Source organism: Culex quinquefasciatus, chromosome 1, assembly GCF_015732765.1.
Source record: "Culex quinquefasciatus strain JHB chromosome 1, VPISU_Cqui_1.0_pri_paternal, whole genome shotgun sequence".
Classification (NCBI taxonomy): Eukaryota; Metazoa; Arthropoda; class Insecta; order Diptera; family Culicidae; genus Culex; species Culex quinquefasciatus.
The window spans coordinates 48350224-48372007 of record NC_051861.1 but is presented as its reverse complement, the minus strand read 5'-3'; the positions used below and the strand labels follow the sequence as shown (position 1 = coordinate 48372007).

At 36.6% G+C, this 21784-nt stretch overlaps 1 protein-coding gene across 5 annotated transcripts in view; it reads right to left on the bottom strand.

The window, feature by feature from the left end:
* Positions 1 to 21784, bottom strand: part of LOC6034954 (alpha-mannosidase 2) — a 213071-nt gene that overhangs the window by 110965 nt on the left and 80322 nt on the right. For 3 of the 5 annotated variants that reach the window (XM_038265543.1, XM_038265492.1, XM_038265458.1), the window contains one exon: positions 2813 to 2826. The exons of the other annotated variants lie outside the window; for them this stretch is intronic. The gene's annotated coding sequence lies outside the window, so the exon portion shown is untranslated. The remainder of the gene's footprint in view (positions 1 to 2812; positions 2827 to 21784) is intronic. 5 annotated transcript variants of the gene reach the window in all.

Here is a 21784-nt window from a genome sequence, read left to right as displayed (position 1 = left end):
CGTTGGTTTAACCATGTCAAGATTGAACGAAGAATAGAGATCATGGATCCTGAATAAATATATCTGTGAGTTTTGAATGAAATGTAAAGAGTTTAACACTCCATACAAAGTTGAAACAAATTATCTAGGTTCCAGATCGTTGCTCGTTGCAAACTGTGCCCAACATGACAATTGCGTGAAAAGTCGATAACTCGGCGCAACTACCAAAACTGAGTCCATGTCCGACGTGATCCCTTCGGTGTGTTGGCTCGCTGTTACATTGCCCTACCGCCGGAACTGGAACACGAATGTTCAGCGCAAAACTGTTAACAACTCCTCTACCTGTTTAACCCCCTCTTTTCACGAAACAAAATAACATCGCACAGGACACGTGCACGAAACAACTCTCCGGGAAAAGCCAGGATTATGTGCGCTTGTTAAAAATTTAGTTACATCACCCAAAGATCGACCAACGCCGATGTGGTACAACAGTTAGATGAAGGGAAAATAGGCTTTGGAATTTTCCTCGATGCCTGATCTATTCATTCCATGCTTCACCGAAGATTGATAAGCTAATTTAAATTAGTTCCGGTTCAACTCCTTTTCTAATCATGCTAATCCAGTTATCCGGTTTGATTAGTGTGTGGTTGTGCGTCTGACCAGGGTTAAATCGTTATGATGTACCATTTAGGTAACGTCAAAGGCTTTCTGACATGCTGATGCACAGTATATAATAATTGGTTATTTGCATTTTATGCATTTAATTATTCAACTTTACAAGCTTTTGAAGTAAAGTAATGAACTTTGTATTTAATTTCACTAAAACCTTTGTACACCTCAAATCCATTACAATATTTTGCACTGTACCAGACTCACGGCGCTCACATCCATGTGTCCATTCCAGTACCAGGATCCGTCGGTAGGGGCCGGAAGCCCAACCAGCAGAGGCCACAAAGCCACATACGAACAACCACTTTCCGCTCACGTCGAAGCGATTTGTGATATGTTTATGTGGTTGTGTAAACTTGTTTGTGTGTTTGTAAGACTAGGTGCTGAGCTGGGAACACTTGCTGGATACTGCTGGGGTGATGAGGTAGGTGGTTTGAAATGAGTGGGGCATGTCAACAATGAAAGTCCCAAATACAAATATGAAGTTCACACACAAACTCTCGGAAAACTTGCAGAAGAAAGGGCTGATGTTTTTAACTCTCACTTTAGTGGTTGTACGTGGAATTTGAGTCGTGTTCGTGATTTCACTAAATTGTATGAAACTGTGAGTTTGGATACTCTTCGAAATATTCCTAAAGGGTAACCGGCTTATTGATTGCTGAAAAGTTCATATTTTAAGCACTTGTATTGAAAACTAAAACTTTTCGGTACTGTTTTGATAAACACTTTTCTTGGCCACAAACCATTCAAGTTGTAAAACTATATTTTTCAGCACTTGTTGTATTTATCCAACTTGGCAGAGCCTCATATCTCATTACAGGAGGGCACAGAGGCATCGAAATTTACGACAATTGCTGAAATAATAATCATTTTCCAACTTTAAACTACTCAAATATAGTATATTTGTGTTGTTAAATTTCTAGTCTATTTTCCATCTATGTTTTATAGTTCTAAAACTACCATTTTACACTATAGTTTTTTTTACTGTAAAAACTATTCATAAACTGCAATCCTGTGATTGAAAATGTCATCACTTTGAGCGAGTTTATTTTTTCGGGTATCAATCTCCAATGTGTTCCCACCCATAAAGTGCCCACTCAATCGCTCAACTCACAGCAACTGGCGTTGCTCACATTTTGAATCGCCTTTGATGGCAACCAAGTCCGAGCGCGGAAAATGAAAAGCCCTTTTCGCACTCGTATTTCAACACGGGGCAAGTGATGAAATGTGAAAAATCTCACTACTCGATCGTCTCGCAGTGTATTTTTCCGTCCGCTTTCTCTCTATCTTTTTTTTTGCATAAACCTCAATTCGTTTGCGATAGCACGTTTTCCTAGATTGAAAAATAACGAAAATTGATGGTGATATGTGCCTCAAGGACCGGGGCCGATGTTCCGTCTATTTAAAGGGGTGAACATTTTGCTGTAGCAAAAGTGCAGGAAGCTCGATTGAGGATGAAAGACAATTGTCTGAGACACGTGCACGTACGTTGCAGAAATGGTGAAGAAAGTATGAATTTATGAGAAGAAATATTTATTTAGTTATTCATTCAATTTATTCCGTTGAACTCGATGCACTATTCATTCGGAATGACATTTTTTAGATTTAATTCAAGCTGGACAAAACCAAACATCAAACATGAAATAGCTTTTCCGGGAATTGGTCTGAAAGAATTTTTAATTTTCAGCTTTTCCCAAACCCACTTGGCATCATTTTCCGCGAAATAAAAAAAAAAATGACGCAAATTCCTCACTCGACGGTTTACAGTACCCGCGGGCCATGGTCCTTACACACAAAAAAAGTAAAAAAGAGCTTTTATCCTGCCCGGACTCCTCGTCAAAGGTAATCAATAAATTGGTGTGTATGTGCATTACTTGCTTTCCCGGGGAAGTGCTGTTGAAACCGTAATCCCCGGATGAACAAAAAAGATCGGTAGTAGTGTTCGTAGAGCACGTGTGTGAGTACACGCCAGAGTATGTGCTTGGAAAAAAAAATTAACTGCGACAAAAAGTGCATCCAGTTTTTTGTATGCAGGATATTGCTTTCAGCTTTGTCGCAGCATCCCAGAGCTTCGAGTGTCACACTTCAATAGGAGAGCTGTAGATTGACGCTAGTGATTTTTATTGAATTCGTTTGCCTTCTGGATTAGCTGAGCGATACTTACTTAGGGGTGGATTTCTGAAATGGAGAAAAAAAATAAAAGGTCAACATATTATGTGGTTTTTTAAAAATATTTTTAGCAGAATGGTTGAAAGTAATAGCAAATATTATTTTTGGTAGACTGGAAAACGTTCTGAAAAGAGGAACTTTTTGGAACTGAAGTGAGCCAGATAAAGTAAATAACACGGACCAACAAAATTTCTGCGCAGGCTCAACTTGAGGGGAAGTATGAAGTTTGAGGTCCCCAGAAACACGTGCACCTTGAATTTTTCTAAAATATTTAGACAGAGCTGATTGTTTTTCTCCAAAGTTTGTATGCAGAATTACACAAATCAACATTTTTGAAGGTGATTTCAGTAAATGCTTAAATTTCGGCAATGTATCATTGATTTTGGCTTCCAGAACACGCTCTAATCAATAAAATTAAATTTCAGTGACTTTCCTTTGTAAAGAATAAAATTGTAAATTTTGTGTACAAATGATATGATAAATTATATAGCATTTATACCTGACATATAAGCATGTAACAAAATTGACTCTTTGGCGGGCATTAAGGGATTTGTTCCGGTGGGCATACTGAGCCCAAATCCCAAATATGAGCTTGATTGGACGTAACAGGAGCTGTCCGCCCTTCAATTTTAAATGGGATTTAACCCGCAAAAATACTTTTTTTCAAAAATGTCTATTTTTACCAAAAACATCAGTGTCGTGTAGGCCAGATCTTTGCGCTTCTTTTAGTATATATAACATTGAAGTTTGGAGCACCCTGGAGTTTGGTACAGTCCTTATTAGTTTTTTTTTTCATTTTATCGAAAAATCGTCCCCGGCAAAAAAGATATGCATCGCGCCTCGCGACGCCCGAGACGCCATTTAAACGCAAAGGTCGAGGTACTTGAAGACTAGCAATCGGAAACGCCAAGACAATGCTGTAGAGCAAACAATTTGATTTTTTTAGAAGTTCTAGTTGCTGTTTACCCGGGACCGTGGTGTAGGGGTTAGCGTGATTGCCTCTCACCCAGTCGGCCTGGCTTCGATCCCAGACGCTGGTCGCTGGTAGGCAGTTGGACTAACAATCCAAAGGTCGTCAGTTCGAACCCCGGGGTGGATGGAAGCTTAGGTGTAAAAAGAGGTTTGCAATTGCCTCAACAATCAAGCCTTCGAACACCTAGTTTCGAGTAGGAATCTCGCAATCGAGAACGCCAAGGCAATGCTGTAGAGCGAATAATTTGATTTTTGATTTTTGATTTTTAGTTGCTGTTTACCATGTGTGTGTGTGGTCCAATCCAATACCCGCTAACCAGTAGCGATATTATGGGAAAGTATAGTTTGTATCAGACTTTGTATATACCGAATGCTGATACAACTTATCTACGTCCCGGGTATTAGGTGGTGATAGCCCTCGCGCTGCTTCCAACGACCCGTTTCAGCATGACAGAGCTCCTTGCGGTCCAATTCCGAAGTCGCTGGACATTGTTCGACCCCGCCTAAACATAGAAGCAAGCATCTGAAGGAAACTCGATCTATATTTAGACTTCCAATCTCGTCAGGCAAATCAGGGATCAGCGCGTATTTAATATGAGAAGATAGCATGTTTCGACACTACGGATCAATTCACTGCTAGAGTGTAAATCTTCTGATGGCCGACTGCGAGTTCGAATCCCACCTGATTCATTTTCGTTTTTGTTCATAATCAAAGTTCAAATTCCTGATCCCAAATTTCAAAGATACTGGCCGGGATTTGATCCCTGAAACTTCTACTTGAGAGGCAGAAGCCGTAACCATTAAACCACGAAGCCGGTAAGTTCTAGTTGCTGTTCACCATAAACCAAAATTAATCATATATAACAGTACATTTCGCTACGGATTGCATGGAGAAATTGAGAATACACTATAAAACTATATTTTAAAACAAACTTTTAAAGTAAGAAATTAAATTCATAAATACCTGACTCCATCGCTGAACATTCCTAGCAACAATGATACGAAAACAAATAGTGAATATAATAGCATTTTCAAATTTAAAAAAAAATGAGCGTTTCGGTATTCAACGTTCAAAATCACAGAAGCTTAGTTTCAAGAACAACATTTTGACAGTCTCTATCATTTTGATCGAAAATACCACAATTTCTGATACGCCAAGACGACATACAGAATGGTAGCAAAATGCATTCATCATGTCAGCATTCACGTGACGGTTCGGGTCCTTCAATTACCATACACTGGGATGCAATTAGATAGTTGCACAATGTACGCGTATGTACGTATGCAGTATGAATCTACCTGGCCTATAGTCCAAGTCCAAGTCTATTTCGGTTATCACGTGCGTGGGCACTGACAAGGTAGCACTTTGGAGGCCGAGTAGTCTGTGATGTTTGCAGGCTACGCCAAAGATGATGATGATGATGATGACGTTGCACGTGTAGAGAGCTGGAGAGTACGTGTATGAAGTAGTTCTGCACTCTAGTGCGGCGCTCTGTCTGTGCATCCAAGCTAACCCTTTTCCCTTAACATCGTCAGTCAGCCCCCCAACGGTTGGCTGACTTTCGTTTGCGCAATTTGCATACAACATTCTGCTGATGCAGCGTTGCAGGTCCTCTGGCCAGTCCTGGCCCAAGTCAGTACGGCCGTGGCTCATCATCTCGAAATCGTTAAAAAGGGAGCCCAATGCTAACGAGTCATCCCTTGGTGATGTTTTCAGTTATCAATTTTATAGCAACGTAGCTTGGATGGCACGTCGATGAGTTTGCTGATAATTTCTATTTTTCAACAAAAGTGCCCCATCCTCTAAAACTTGAAATTGTGACAAGATATCACAACGCTACAAAGTACACGCCAAGCTCTACTAGAGGTCTCAAGGCCTGCGTTTTCTAAAGCAAAGAAGCGAAGGATCACCATTTGCAGAATTGGCCCTTTTCCACACGCCTTGTTCACGCGCTCTCGCGACCGAAAGTGAGTTTGCTAGGCGGCCAAGAACAGGAACTTTTGATGAAAGCCTCGCCCTGCTCGACTCGCTGCTACTTCTATTTCATAGCGTGTGTCACCCTCTTGTGTTTGCTTACCACATGAGCAAAATATTTTTTTTTGCTTAAGTTTACTTCTTCTATCTCTTGTCATAGGCCGCATGAAAGAAATTGTGTTGATTTAGTGGGATCAGCGGGAGAGACAAAAACAGGGTACACGGAGATTAAGTCAAGTAGATCAAGCTTTTGAGATGCAAATTCAAAATCGATTCATCTGACGAGCTCTGGCAACAAACTAGTATGGTTTTGCCGATACGTAGCGTGTTTGTAACAGTTTTTTTATTATATGCGTCATTTACTTAATCTGAAAACGCAAATTATGGTGTTTTCGATTTGAAAATACTTCATTTTCTGTCATTGTAATGTGAAAATGAAGTCTAATAATTATCACCAAAAATGACAGTCCTGAAAAAATCTCTAATTTGATTGCTGAAACGTTCAACTTATTTAGAAATGATTTTCAGGAACTTCTAATTATTGCTGTAAAATCCACATCGCAATTAAAAAACAAAATTTCAAATTAGATTTCCAAGATCGTTTCCAAATCCAAGCAACGACACAAATATAATATTCATCCTTCATTAGTAGTACCACTCCGTAACCATTTAGCGAAGTCATTTGTCGTAAGTCGTAAGAAATGAAAGCGATAATGTTCTGTAAATAAATACGCTGTTTGCATGGAAAATTTGTATACGACAAATGAGGGCCATTTTAACGATCTCCTTTCTTCAGTTCTACTTTTTACCACTCCCTTCTATGGTTTGCGATAAACCAAGCTTTCGCGCAACCAAAGCGAGAGCTTTTGGTTCAATGTTTTCCCAGACCAATGATATTGTAGAAAGAAAAAAAAACACAGTTTATGCGAAATACTTATGCTGAGTCGCGTCGTCGTCTTCGTCGTCTCAGCTTCGAAGCTGTAATATAAAAATGCCGTTGAGGGAAATTTTCACTCGACCCACTCTGCCCCGAAAAAGTATGCATTAATTTGCTGTTAAGATAGAGACGAAAGGAGAATGGATTTGAGGGCTGAGAAAGCGCTTTTTCATAAAATTTGTAGTCAACGTTCTGAAGTAATCCCCAAAGAAGTGGTGCGAAAAAAATCCTGCTTTGAGTTGCAAAGTTTGATCAAAACTATTTACACCAAAAATGGACATCCATCAATGTAACAGTAGTTTCCGGAACACCTGTGGTTGTGCACATTGCTTCGCATTTCAACTCCCCACCACCATCGGAAAGCAGACCAAAATATTCAAATCCAAATCGGATTAAATTTTAATTAATTGATGTAAATGTAAGCCACCATGCATTCCTCCACCGTTTGCAACAACTGGTCCTGGTCCCACTGTCGAGAGGCAACGAACGAACGAACGTTCTGCTCTCCGGTTCTGGTCTTCTGGCCATGGAAACGGGGAGGATTCAAGGATTTTTGGTTTTCTCGGAACATGAGCGATGGCCAATCGAAACGGAAAGTACTCGTACATCCAGAAGAGTGCTCTTATGGTTAACCCTTACAGGACTTGTCATCCAAACTCATGTTTTTTTTTCAATTATTAGAAAATAATAAACGATTTCAATTTAAGTTAAAACCCTCATCTAGGGTGAATGGGGACTATAGTTTCAATAACGACAACTAGGGAGTTCAATTTTCCCGGGTTTAGAATTTCTTGGGAAACAGGAAAAATATTTTCTGAATCCAGGTAATTCTCGGGATCCCGGGAAATGTTTGAAACAGTCTTAAATCTATGCTTTTCAAGCTTAAAATCATAAAATTACTCTATACCATTGAGTGATGATAATCTACACTTCAATCGAAACAAGGACAGTACCTTAAAATGAATAAACAAAAAAAAATGTTTTTTTGTTGTCTAAGGCAGACATATTTTGAAAGAAATGAGAAACTTCAATCCAATGTCATTTAAATTAAATAAATCTCTTATATTTATATTTCTTTCTATATTTATATTATATTAAATAACATGTTTTGAAAAATCTTTGAATATAAAAAAACAAGAAACGACAACAAATTTAATAAAATGATACCACACAGTGTAATATTTCAAGTAAGTTTAGAATTTCATGTTTTATATAACATTTTAAGGTCACTACCGCCAATGGGGAAAAATAGGGACTACAGTCTCTTTAGCATTTTTTTCTGATTTTTTCTAACTCTTCCGAAACTCTGTTATGTACCTCAAATGAATTAATTGCATCTTTATTATTCACCCATAAAACATTATTGAACTGAAAAATTGGGACTACAGTCTGAATAGGCACAGGAGATTTAAGAGCAATTCACTTAAAAAATCGTAGTACTAATTTTGGTTTTATCTAACCCAAATAAATAACAAAAATCAAAACATTAGAGTAAACCGGGGCAAGAGTGCGCACTAGCCTTTTCTAGCCTAAATTGCAATGAAAATTACCAATATTTGACAGGTGAATGTCTCTAGGGGTACACCCAAAATTCAGAGTCGAGATAATCGTTCTCTCAAAATTCATTGAGGGTTCAGTGCCAAAATCGATAGAATAATGGTACCAACTCACACCATCATAACAAATGAGTTCATTCGTTAGTTGAATCAATAAATCTCCAACAAGTGTCACACATCGACTTCTGACTTCTCTATGGTCACCAAGCTGTGGTGGCCGAGGCAGCTAAGTCATTGGATTGGTTTGTCAAAGGTCTCTGGTTCGAATCCCGTTGTCGACACTTTTGGTTTTTTGTTTGACGGATGAACTTTTTTTGCAAATGAACCTCGAGAGAATAGTTCTATCGCCCATCTCGAGCTGTGTTCTCTGCGTCCGTGAATGGTACCACTATTCTCTCGACTCGAGACCATCATTCTCTCGGACTAGCGCTGCCAGTTTTGGGTGTTAAGCGTGTTTTTTTTTTCAGAGCAAAAATGATTTTTTCACTATTTTGATAATAAATTTCAGGTTTCAAATACAAGGTTTACAATACCTAAGATTAACCAAATAAAAAAACTAGTATGCAACTTGATAACTGAGGTAATTACTAGTAAAATCGTTGCAAGACATATTTCTCTAAATTATACATTTCAAAAATGAGAAAGTGTACGGGGCAAGTTTGTGCCCTTAAATTTCCCATACAAATGTTAAAGTTGGTTCAAATCGATTGATTCATAACAGAAATATGTTAAAACGATGAAAAAATTACAAAAAAATAGTCAATTATTGATATTCGTAAAAGTAGTTCGGATAATTATCCGTATTTATAAATCCCAGAAAAAAATATTAGGATGTCCGTGTATCGAGAAAGTTTTGTTCAGCATAGTATTGCTTACTATTCCCTCCTGTTCTGGTTATTTAAAATCATAATTTCCCGTTCTTGTTATCAATCAAAAACATATCTGGATATCTGAACCTGAACCCAGTCTTTTTTTAAATATATTAATTCAGTAGAAAATATTTACTGCACAAGGCATTTTGCGGATCCGTAAACTAAAATTTTAACATTTTTTCCTTACTACCCAAATCTGAATTTCCAGACAACAATTCGTTTTTTTTAATTTCGGGAATGCCCAGGACAAAATATGAAAATTGTCGGGATGGACGCACGAAGGAAAACCCTTTTGGGATTTGAAATTTTAAAATCAATTTATTAATTTTGTTGTTCTGTATCTTTTCTAATCAAAACCAATCAACAATATCAAAATATTGTGCAAAACATGGCTAAGGCAGCTATTCCAATTCATTCCAGTTTGCGGTAATGTATAAAACCTCGCATACTTTTCCAAAAAGATCTCATGTACATAGGATACTCATGGCTGATTGGTTGTTTTGAAAATGTAAAGTTTAACGTTGTTGTTGTGATTAGCTGAAATAAAATTTTAAATTAAGGAACAAAAAAAAAATAATCATTTTTCATTCATCTCGGTTGAAACGGAAATTAAACAAAGGCATAAGCACGCCGATTTCTAAACTCAATACTGCAAACATTATTGTCCCAATCCATATTTTAGTTCCGATTCATCCCATGTGGCATTATAACCTAAATGGAGTTGAAAAAATAAAGATATTTGCTATACTTTTTTCTAAACTTAAACAAAATTTTACATCGACTGGATGTTATTCTTTTTGATCATATTCGATAAATAGGTAGTTGTGGTTAATTGAAAATCTCGAGCACAAATTTCTTAGTTTAAAAGCTTTTCAGTTTTCAGTTAATAGACAATTTCAAAAATATCCCGGGATCCCGAAAATTTATTTTCAGGATTGCATCATTTACTGCAGAGTTCTTCACACCAACATATAAATCTTTTTTAGTTTGTTGGTAGAACTCGTCTTCAAACCCTCACCAGACGAAGTACTCGCCTCTAGTGCAGCTCAAATCCTGCACAGAAGAAGGACAAAGATGAGAACACTCTTCACCGTTGATGACGACTGTAGGTATCTTTTGCCAGAAGTAGCTACCTAGCTGTGTGAAAGTATTCGATGAATATTATTGCAAGATTAAATTTTCCATCTCTATTGAGTGGCTCTCGCCTCCTCGACTCACTTGGGATTGGGGTTCGGTGGTTGATCTTCAACCAGGATAGCACTTGTATGTGTGCATCCGGCTGTATTTGGGCGGAAGTGGCAAGTGGGTGGTGGTGACGACGACGACACGGTGCATACCGATGATGGGAACCGGAACAGTTGCCAGTTATGACTGAGTGTGTATTTGGGCGGTATGTGTACGTCGACGTGCAAGTATGGTATGATTTATGTGTGTGTGTGTGTGTGTGTGTGTATTTGTGTAGGTGTTCTTTTGAAAACGAAATTACAACGTGAGGGATTTGCTGCATGAATTTTCAATGATGGATTTTATTTACCGATGTGCACGTTTGATTGATTAAAATTGCATAGTATGATGCTGCTGGTATGTATGCACAGTTGGAGAGCAATTCCAGTTATGATCGTGTGTGTTTGTACATCACAGCAAAGGATTAAAAATAGACTCGTTTTAGTATGAATGATGGGAGATGAATTTTTGGTGTGTTATCAATCACAATTTTGAATAAATTTCCTTTGAAAAGTGAGGTGCCTTCAATCCATCACATTATGTTCGCATTGACAAACTTCAAAAACGCCCATCCCAACATCAACATCACCCAAATAAATTAAATTCCAACCGTTTTTCGAAGTAATCAAAATGTTTAAAGTCGCTCAGTGCATCCGAAAGATTTTAATGGAAAACCACGACCCATCACCTGGATGCCATTCATTTTTTTCCCAAAGACCAAAGGCACAAAAACTTGAGAAAAAGTTGGCCAGCGAAGGAGACAAAGACTAAAACCAAAAAAAAAATCAAAAGAGGGAGCTGCAGCGCAAGTGATTTAGCTGTCAATGTCTCGAGAAGGGCGCGCGCAGCGGTAGCCAGAAAACAGCACTCATCACACTCACACGTGTCTAATTCGTCAAATTGAAACCTGACTGAGGTCCCGCGTCCATCAGCTTCCGCGCCGTGGAGACGGTGGTTGTTGGCATTAACCCTGTCAGTCTCTGGAAAGTGTAACTTGACAAGAGTTTGTGCCCATCTATGATGGTTCCAAGGATTCGTGATTTTTAAAATATTACAAAAAAAAAAAAAAATGAAATTTGAGCACTTTTTGTTTTTTTTTTAAGTCTGGAAGCAATCAATGAGTAAATTGAGAAAATAGAAAAAAAATGTTGGCATTCTTATTTTATTTTAAACTTTCTTAGGCCTTTGCAAATATTTTTCAAAGTTTATGTCGCCTCCCCATGAAAATTGATCCAAATCAACTTAAAACAATCTAAAACGCACTTTCCTGCATTTATAATTGTATTAAGCATGTTTAGGCTGGATTAAAAGTATTTTGATTTTTAATAAAATTCCAATGCACAGCACCGCAAAAACTTTTTTTTTGCAAAAAAATAAATTTTCGTCAATACTTAGGTATTTTGGAAACTAATGATTGCAAAACAACTGGGCAGGTGTAAAATGGATTTTTAAATACTTTGTTCATTCAAATGTTGAAACCATGGCTCGTAAATTCAATGTTTGATTTTTTATGTTTTTGCCCCCACTCGACTTTGGTCAGAGTCAAGGGACATAAACTTCAAAAAATATTTGCAACGGCTTTATCGAAGTTTTGAAACTCACATTTTTTAAATATATATTTCGTGACGAAGGGGTGGTGTGAACCCGTCTATTATTGAACATTTGAAAAAGACATGTTTTTTTCAAAATTAGCAGCCTTTTTAATTCTGAAATGAACCAGTACACTAAAACCCCAATGCACAGTGGTCCGAAACCGAAATCTAGCGTGACAAAATTGATAGCGGCCACACGTTAAGATTTAGAGCTTTGGTGTCTTCGGGACAAGTTTTGGGCCCTTCTAGACAATTGTAGAGCTTGTCAAAATGAACATTTTTATTCTTGAAAAATGAATTTTGGTCAATTCTATCAAAAGTTATGGGCAAAAAACGATTAAAAAATGCTCATTTTCGAATTGAGATTAAGAGCGAGTTTTTCACCGATGTGAAACAGGTCGTATCGAGGTGCTCCGATTTGGATGAAACTTTCAGCGTTTGTTTGTCTATACATGAGATGAACTCATGCCAAATATGAGCCCTCTATGACAAAGGGAAGTGGGGTAAAACGGGCATTGAAGTTTGAGGTCCAAAACACATGAAGAATCTTAAAATTGCTCGTATTTCCGTAAAACTTCATCAATTCCAACTGTCGTAGATGCATTTGAAAGGTCTTTCGAAGCACTTTAAAATGGGCCATAGTCACATAGGTGGAACTTAATTTCAAAAAGAGAGAATCGTACGGTCCTGCCTCTAGTGGTGGAGAGCTGCAACAATTAGACAAGATTTTCTGCCAGATAGGATCGAGGGGTTTCAAAACTGTGTAAAACATTAAGATTGCAAAATCTATACCCCTCGTATATTGCTACCCAGTGAAACTCTGGTATAAACCTGTCAAAACACAATCAAAGTAATCCATGGATGAAACTGAGACAGTCAATCAAAACGATTGACAAAATAAATAAAAAATGGTTGGATATGGAATAATCCTAAAATTTCTTTAGATATAATGCCGTTCAAATCATTTATGTTTATTAAACCTACTTATAAGTTTTCCATATTGCTTTCACGCAAGTATAAATCTAACATAATTTGTGGAGTTGCTGCTAATGTTTTTGGTGATTGGTCATTGGACATGTACTACAGACAGTCGTGTTTCTTCAAGCAGCTTGACGGGGTCAGCAACTTTTCCTATGTGACTTAAAGGAAGCTTCTACAGTAAGATTTCAGTAATATTACTTGCTGAAATGTTTTAGTTGAAAATACCTCTCAGCTGCGATTAAAAAGTACAATTTTTCGCATCCGTAGAGCTTAGCTTAGCGTAGAGCAGAGCTTGATTGTTTACGTTTGGTTTTTGTCTATCTGGTATAGTGAAATTTCTTTGGTCAAAGGATGCCATGACAATGTCGTGGACAAAATCCTTATTATACCACTAGACAAATCTTTCCGGGCCCACTTTTTAAGAGAGAATTTGTACGGAGTTCCACGTATGTGCCATAGTCATCCAGGATCGGGTTGACTTTTTCTGATAGCTTTTGCAAATAACTGTTAAAAATTGATTTTTTTAAAACCTTAATAACTTTTGGCAACAGCCTCCAACACCCATACTCCCATAGATCAAAAGTTAGGGAATTTCATGGACTATAAGCCTACGGTATTAACTTTTTGGCCAATCGCAGTTTTTCTCATAGTTTTTCGATTTTTCTAGAACAAACATTTTACAACGTTAGTTTTTGCCCTGTAGGCCAAGAAGACGGCACTTTTTGGTCTCAATTTTGTCATATTCGGAATCCTCGGTCAATTTCACGTAAGTTAGAAGTATTGGAGTTGTAATTTTGATTTTAAAAATAATTAAATAAAACATTTTTGAAAAAAGAAATAGATCTTATTTACCCTATCATCAATACGTCAAATGCTGTATCAAGTAGGCGAAAACTTGTTGACCCCTAATCCGACAAAATTCTAAATAATATTTTAATTAATTCTAAATGGCATTTTTTCCAATCAAATTCAAAATTCCAACACCTCAATCTAATGTAAAATTTTCTGAGGATTTCGAATATGTCAAAATTGAGACCAAAAAGTGCCGCTATGGAGGCCTACAGAGCAAAAACTAACGTTGTAAAATGTTTGTTCTAGAAAAATCGAAAAACTATGAGAAAAACTGCGATTGGTCAAAAAGTTAATAACGTAGGCTTATAGTCCATGAAATTCCCTAACTTTTGACCTATGGGAGTATGGGTGTTGGAGGCTGTTGCAAAAAGATATTAAGGTTTTAAAAAAATCAATTTATAACAGTAATTTGCAAAAGCTATGAGAAAAAATCAAACCAATCCTGGATGTCTATGGCACATTTTAAAGTGCTTCAAAAGACCTTTCGAATGCATCGAAGAGAGTTGGAATTGATGAAGTTTTACGGAAATGCGAGCAATTTTAAGAATTTTCATGTGTTTTGGACCTCAAACTTCAATGCCCGTTTTACCCCACTTCCCTTTGTCGTAGAGGGCTCATATTTGGCATGAGTTCATCTCATGCATAGACAAACAAACGCTGAAAGTTTCATCCAAATCGGAGCAACTCGATACGACCTCTAGAACAAAACGAGCAGAATCTACAAATACTGCCTCTTAAATAAGTTAAACAAAAAAGACCCCCGAGATATTTTCAGCAAATGTACTCTAAAATGTGTACTTTCAGATGCTTCTAAGAGCGAGGTCAAACTCTACCACCTTTTCGAGTTATTCACATTTCAAAATGGCGGCTTTTTCGTCGTATTTTGGCTATAACTTTCGTTTTAAAGGTCCGATTTTTACTCTCTTGGAAGATAAATGTGTGTTTTGATAAGTTCTACAAATGTCTAGAAGACACCAACTCGCTACGACACAAGCCTCTTCAGCAAAGTTGCTCAAAATGGTGTTCTATACAACTTTTCCCGCTAAAATAAAAATTCTGAACCACCCTAAAATTTGGACCACCCTAATGCCCACCATACCAAAAGATGCTCCTATTGACCCTGATCATTTGTCCCGAAGACACCAAAGCTCTAAATCTTAACGTGTGGCCGCTATCAATTTTGTCACGCTAGATTTCGGTTTCGGACCACTGTGCAATGGTTTGACACCAATCGTTGTCAAATCAACTCTTTTAGTTCGACACTCAGCATTTTTATTTTTAAAACCACTGTATCTTTACAAGGATTGGACTAAGGCCAATGGCCAATAAGGAGATTAAACTCCACAATCGGTTTTTGAATATTTTGACGATTAGACCACTTCAGAAAAAACACAGTTTAAATAAATGATGTTTTTATTTTTTAGAAGATATTATTATCCTGCATTGTTCATGAGGCTTTTTGCAACATCTCCTAACAATTTTGAAAGAAGGAAATTTTTGTTTTGGGTGTCAACAAAATAAAGAATAATAAAGAAAACAAATCTTATATTCGGAGAGAATTGTTCAGGTAAAGCCAGGTTTAGACTTCATGTGCATTTCGTACCGGCGGTCTTCTCTTTCACTCTTTGCTGTGACAAGCAGTACAAATGGGATCACTAATTTAAACGAATTGTCTCCTTTGACCCCACTCCGTTCCCCTTCTGCTCGCCCATGGTCACCGCTGATGTGAGCATTTAAGAAATTCTCTGTCTTTGTTTCAGATTGGTTGGCATCTTTCTTGTCAACTTCCGTCGGGCGTCCGCGTCCGTCTTCATCTTGAGTCTCTTTCCTCTGTGTGACACTTTCGGTAGCCAAAGTGTGTGAGTGTGTTTTTTTTCAGACTGGATTGTCGCCCTTCACTGGCTTTGTTTGGATTTCTTTTGCTTAGGGACATACAGTGTTTTTGTACACAAAAAAAAATACTGAAATTTGGAAGGTTGACTATTACGCCTTCTTCGATGTTATGTATTTTAGATTATTTTAAGTAAAATCTGTAAAATCACTCACTTTTTCCATCGCAAAATCTGTCAAAATACCGAGATCTGTTTTCAATTCATAAGCATTTATTTTTTATTTTTTCTTGCTTGATTTTTTGTTGTAATTTGCCCAACTCTATTTCAAAACTTGCTGTTTTCAAACTGCTCCACCCTGACAACAGAAAACTGAATCACAAACATCTAGGTAAATAGCCTAAATAGTATTTTTGAAATTCCGTCATGAAACTACTTACTTTTCCTGTCATTCTTGAACGACGAAATAGCCTACTTTTCTGTACCAAAAATAACGGAATCGAATAGCAACACTTTTCAAAATAAATGCGGAAAAGTTCTACTTTTCAGCACTCAAATGGGTGCTGAAAAGTTGAACTTTTCAGCACTTGTTTCGAAAAGTAACACTTTTCAACATTTTTTTGATTCAAACGATTTATTGACAAAATACATGAAAATTTGACATAAAATTTCACTCAGTGTGTGTTTTTTGGAATTGCAAAAAATGTTGTATGGTACTCGTTGCAAAACTTGATTTTTTCAGCACTCGTCGTATTTATCCAACCCGGTGAACCTCGTTGGATAAATGTACGACTCGTGCTGAAAAAATCCTCTTTTTGCAACTTGTTGCATAAACTACTATTTTGTAGCTTAAATCGAGCATCAAACTCTGCATATGACGAAGATAGGTGTTTGATTAGAAAGGGTATATTTCCCCTATCATGGTTAGAATACCGAAATGCACTTTACACCGGGCCTTTCATCGAGCTTGGAAGGAGTGCATAAATTCTCGGCGGAGCGTTTAAAATTTCGAAGGGGACAGCCAGAATGCTCACGGCACGTACACAATGAAGATGACGACAACTGCCACAACCTGGCATGTTGTTTCCACCCATCAGTCCCTTCGACCTCCATGCTTTTTCAGCTGAAACGGTGTGTCGCCATCCTTTGGTGTGGTTGTCGGCTGATTATTACCCATGGCAATACACGTGGCCCCGCAACGGTGGAGGAGGAAGAACTTTTGAGCCCGTTTCCAGCAGAAAACCACAATGCGACAATTAGCGAAAATGAAGTTCAGCTGTGTGTTGAGCTTGTTGCAAAAGGGAAGAAAATGTACTGAAATTGAAACTTTTTGTTGCAATCCTTTGTAACACAACTTTTGTTTTGAAACAAATTATGTTGGCTTGTCTGGTTTTGTTTCAAAGCAATTCTTTGACGTGTATGCTATTTCTGTTTTTAATAAACAAATGTTTAGTACAAAAACCTATGAAGTTAATTATTCATCAGAATTATTTAAAGTACGCTTGACAAAATTTGAAAAAATAAGGTGGTAAAAAACTTTCAGTGTTAAATGGCAACCAGAAAACACGAGCACGAAAGGAAAACTACGCTGGTAACTGGTTGAATTTATGGTCGTACGTGAGCCATGAAGACCCAACTTTGCGGGTGAGCTTGAATCCCGGTCGATTCCAGTTGAAGTTAGTTAAGGGAAGGCAACAGAGAATGAGAGATGGTTAAATTTGGGAGACGACAAGTACCTCAACAGATGTTACAAATCTGAGCTGTAGTACATCTATTATTCTTGGGATTGGAGCTGATTCACTTTTGATTTTAGGGAGATCGTGGAGATTGAAGGTACTTTATTGTCAATGATTGACCATGGTGTGACAGAAATATGTAGTTGTTCTGCTGAAACTTATATTCATTTCTCGACAAAATTGATTTGTACTCTGTTTGAAAAATTGGCAAACATAAACGCGAGTAATGTTCATCTTTTTTTAATGAAACAGAACTGACAACGGATGTCAGCAGACTGGTCAGTATTGAAGGTCGTTGGACTTGGATTTGGCGGAACATTAAACTAAGTATCATTGACAATACTTAACTCCTGAGTTGTATTGTTAATTCAGCATCTATCACATTGATCACTGTGGTAGAAAAGTATCCACCGGTAGCTGCTTTGGTGGATTTTTGACAGTTCGAATTATTTCAAGAAAACCCACCGCGGGTAACCAAATTAAATCAACAATGCAACTCTGAATTCCATTCAAATTTTCACTCTTTCAAAGAGCTTGGGAGTTTAGCGAAGTGAGGAAGTTTGATTTAATTATTGTTTTAAGACAATTTGTTTGAATTGTTTGAATCGTTTTTTCTTTTTTTATTTGGGTAGAGGACCCAGTTTTCGCCCTGCTCCAGTTTTCGCCCACCTACTGGATTTAATCTGTATTTAGCTAACTTATATCATTTTTGGTTTAATTTATTATGCAGGTTTACATATTCATTCATTTCTAGCTCTAACTGAAACATTACTAGTGAATTTCTATTGTTTATTAAGTTTTTATAAGCATTTAAAAAAAAAGCCTTATTGCAGCCGCCATATTTTTGTCAATTTCGACTACAGCGGGTAATAATGTTAATGAAGGGAAACAACTTATTTTGTCCGCAAATAATGAATAGAATAATTCATTGCTTCACTGTATGTCTGAATTTCATGAAAATCTAGTGATTTACCTGTTTTAATAGTTTACCAAAGGTTATTTCAATAAAATAAAGTGGGCGATTTCTGGGGTCATGAAAAAACATGAGATCCAATTTTCGCCCAGGGCGAAATCTAGTATTGTGTTTTCAGATTTTATTTAGAACCAGTTTTCGTTCACCATAAAAACTTATATAATCGCAGCGAAATGTGCTTGAAAACATTTTTGGAACATTCTAGGCTATTTTTAAAGGTTAAATAATCATTTTATATTATTTCATTCATTAGGGTGTTTTGGTGAAAACATCAGTTCAAAAATTAACCTAAGCTAAGGTATGGGACATGGGAAGAGTTTACTGGTACATAGGAGAAAAAAATGAGCAGAGGATGGAAAAGTAGTTACACAATATCCTTCAAAATAGCACATGTGCTTTAATATTTTTATTTAAGAGGTACTCGAATTTTTCTATTAAGTCAATTCGGGAGCGAATGACTCATGGGGTTAAAGTTCCCCTAATAAAATCAACAACAACATGGAGCTAATTGTAACTGTAACCTAAATTTGTTTACTACAATATATGTGCACATCAATCAAATTGAGCTTCTGGAACATGTTATGTATCAACAGGAGACCATATTTGCTTAGCTTTGTGCCAAAATTTCGTCTGATTTCTTGATTTTTATCGTGGGCGAAAACTGGTTCCAAGGGTGGGCGAAAATTGGATTTAGAGAGGCGAAAATAGGCACTTCAGAGCACTTTATTGAAACGCAAAATTTCAACAAAAATGAACCCGTAAATACGAAAAACCTTGTGGAAACTTAAAATGAAATAGTTTATCAACGTTTTACAACAAATAGCACCGAAAACCATATATTGTCATTAAATTCTCGTCAAATTTCTTAGATTCCTACTATAAAGTGGGCGATTTATGGGTCCTCTACCCTACTTGGTTAATATTCTTTTGAAATCATTTAAAAATAAATGATAAGGTTAACGTAAAATTCCAAAACAGATTTATTTAAATTTACAGTTCACAATAATTTGTACTGTCATTTTTTATGACGTTTATTATTCTCAACTACACGTTTTAAAATAAATTAAAAAAACATCACTTTCTTAATTTTTGATTAAATTTTACAGCTACATGTGGAGTACATAAGAATATTTTTCAAAAGATGGGTCAATTTAAAACTGTTCAATTTTTTGCCAAATTGTTTTTTTTTTTTTTTTTTAATTTATATTTATTCAAATTTCTTTTCCATGTACATTCATTCAGTTAAAATATTATTGAGTGTCCAATCACAAACGATGACTTTTCACCTCAATTTTAAATACTAGCAACTTTCTTTTATTCATGTAATATTGTAGCTTTCGCTATTCAGTGATTTCAAATGTAGGAGGTCCTACATGTACAAAAGGGAAAAGGGATACCTTAAAACTAACTTATAAACTATATAAAGAGCGGATCAATGCAGCTGAAGACTGCAATGATTTTTGTCGAAATGCATCAATTATCTTATTGGACATAACATCCAAAGTGTCAACTTCGGCTAATTGATGAAGTTCACTGGTGCTGAACCAGGGAGGAAGTTTCAGAATCATTTTCAGAATTTTGTTCTGAATCCTCTGAAGTTTTTTCTTCCTGGTTAAGCAACAGCTTGTCCAGATCGGCACAGCATAAAGCATGGCAGGTCTGAAAATTTGTTTATAAATTAACAGTTTATTCTTGAGACAAAGTCTAGAATTCCTGTTTATAAGTGGATACAAACATTTAATATATTTGTTACATTTAACCTGGATACTTTCAATGTGATCCTTGTAAGTAAGGTTTTTGTCAAAACCAAGTCCAAGATATTTCACTTGATCCTCCCACTTTAAATTTACCTCATTCATCTTTATAATGTGATGACTTTTGGTTTAAGAAAATCAGCCCTTGGTTTGTGAGGGAAAATAATAAGTTGAGTTTTGCAGCATTTGGAGTAATTTTCCATTCTTTCAAATAAGAATTGAAAATATCCAAGCTTTTTGTAATCTTCTTGTGATGACACGAAGGCTTCTGCCTTTGGCGGAGATGCTTGTGTCATCAGCAAAAGTGATTTCTGACATCCTGGGGCAAATCAGGCAAGTCAGAAGTAAAAATATTGTATAAAATTGGACCCAAAATGCTTCCTTGAGGGACGCCAGCACGTACAGGTAGTTGATCAGATTTGCTATTCTGATAACATACCTGCAGAGTACGATCCGTCAAATAATTTTGAATAATTTTCACGATATAAATCGGAAAATTAAACCTTTTCAATTTCGCAATCAAACCTTTATGCCAAACACTGTCAAATGCTTTTTCTATGTCTAGAAGAGCAGCGCCAGTAGAATAGCCCTCAGATTTGTTGCTTCGAATTAAATTTGAAACTCTCAACAACTGATGAGTAGTTGAATGCCCAAGGCGAAATCCAAACTGCTCATCAGCGAAAATTGAATTTTCATTAATGTGCGTCATCATTCTATTAAGAATTATTCTTTCGAATAATTTACTAATAGATGAAAGCAAACTAATGGGCCGATAGCTTGAGGCTTCAGCAGGATTTTTATCCGGTTTCAAAATCGGAATTACTTTGGCATTTTTCCAACTACTGGGAAAATATGCCAAATCAAAACATTTGTTGAAAATTTTGACCAAGCAACTTAAAGTTGCTTCTGGTAATTTTTAATTAAAATGTAAAAATGCCATCCTCACCAGGGGCTTTCATATTTTTAAATTTTTGATAATAGATTTTATTTCATTCAGATCCGTATTAAAAACTTCATCTGATGAAAATTCTTGTTCAACAATATTCTGAAATTCTATTGAAATTTGATTTTCAATAGGACTCAAAACATTCAAGTTGAAATTATGAGCACTCTCAAACTGCTGAGCAAGTTTTTGAGCTTTTTCCCCATTAGTTAATAGAATATTATCACCATCTTTTAAAGAAGGGATGGGTTTTGAGGTTTCTTAAGAACCTTTGAAAGTTTCCAAAAGGTTTGGAATAAGGTTTAATTTGTTCGACATCTCTTGCGAACTTTTCATTTCGCAGGAGAGTGAATCTGTGGTCAATAACCTTTTGCAAATCTTTTGAATTCGCTTCAGTGCAGGATCACGAGAACGTTGATACTGTCTTCGGCGAACATTTTCAGACGAATCAGAAGCTGAAGATCGTCATCAATAATGGGAGAATCAAATTTGACTTGGACTTTAGGAATAGCAATATTCCTAGCATCCAAAATTGCATTAGTTAAAGATTCCAAGGCTGAATCAATATCAGCTTTGGTTTCTAAAACAAAATCATGATTTAAATTATTCTCAATATGATGCTGATACCTGTCCCAATTAGCTTTGTGGTAATTAAACACAGAACTATTGGGTCTGGTAACTGCTTCATGAGAAAGTGAAAAAGTTACTGGAAGATGATCAGAATCAAAATCAGCATGAGTCACTAAAGGACCACAATACTGACTTTGATTT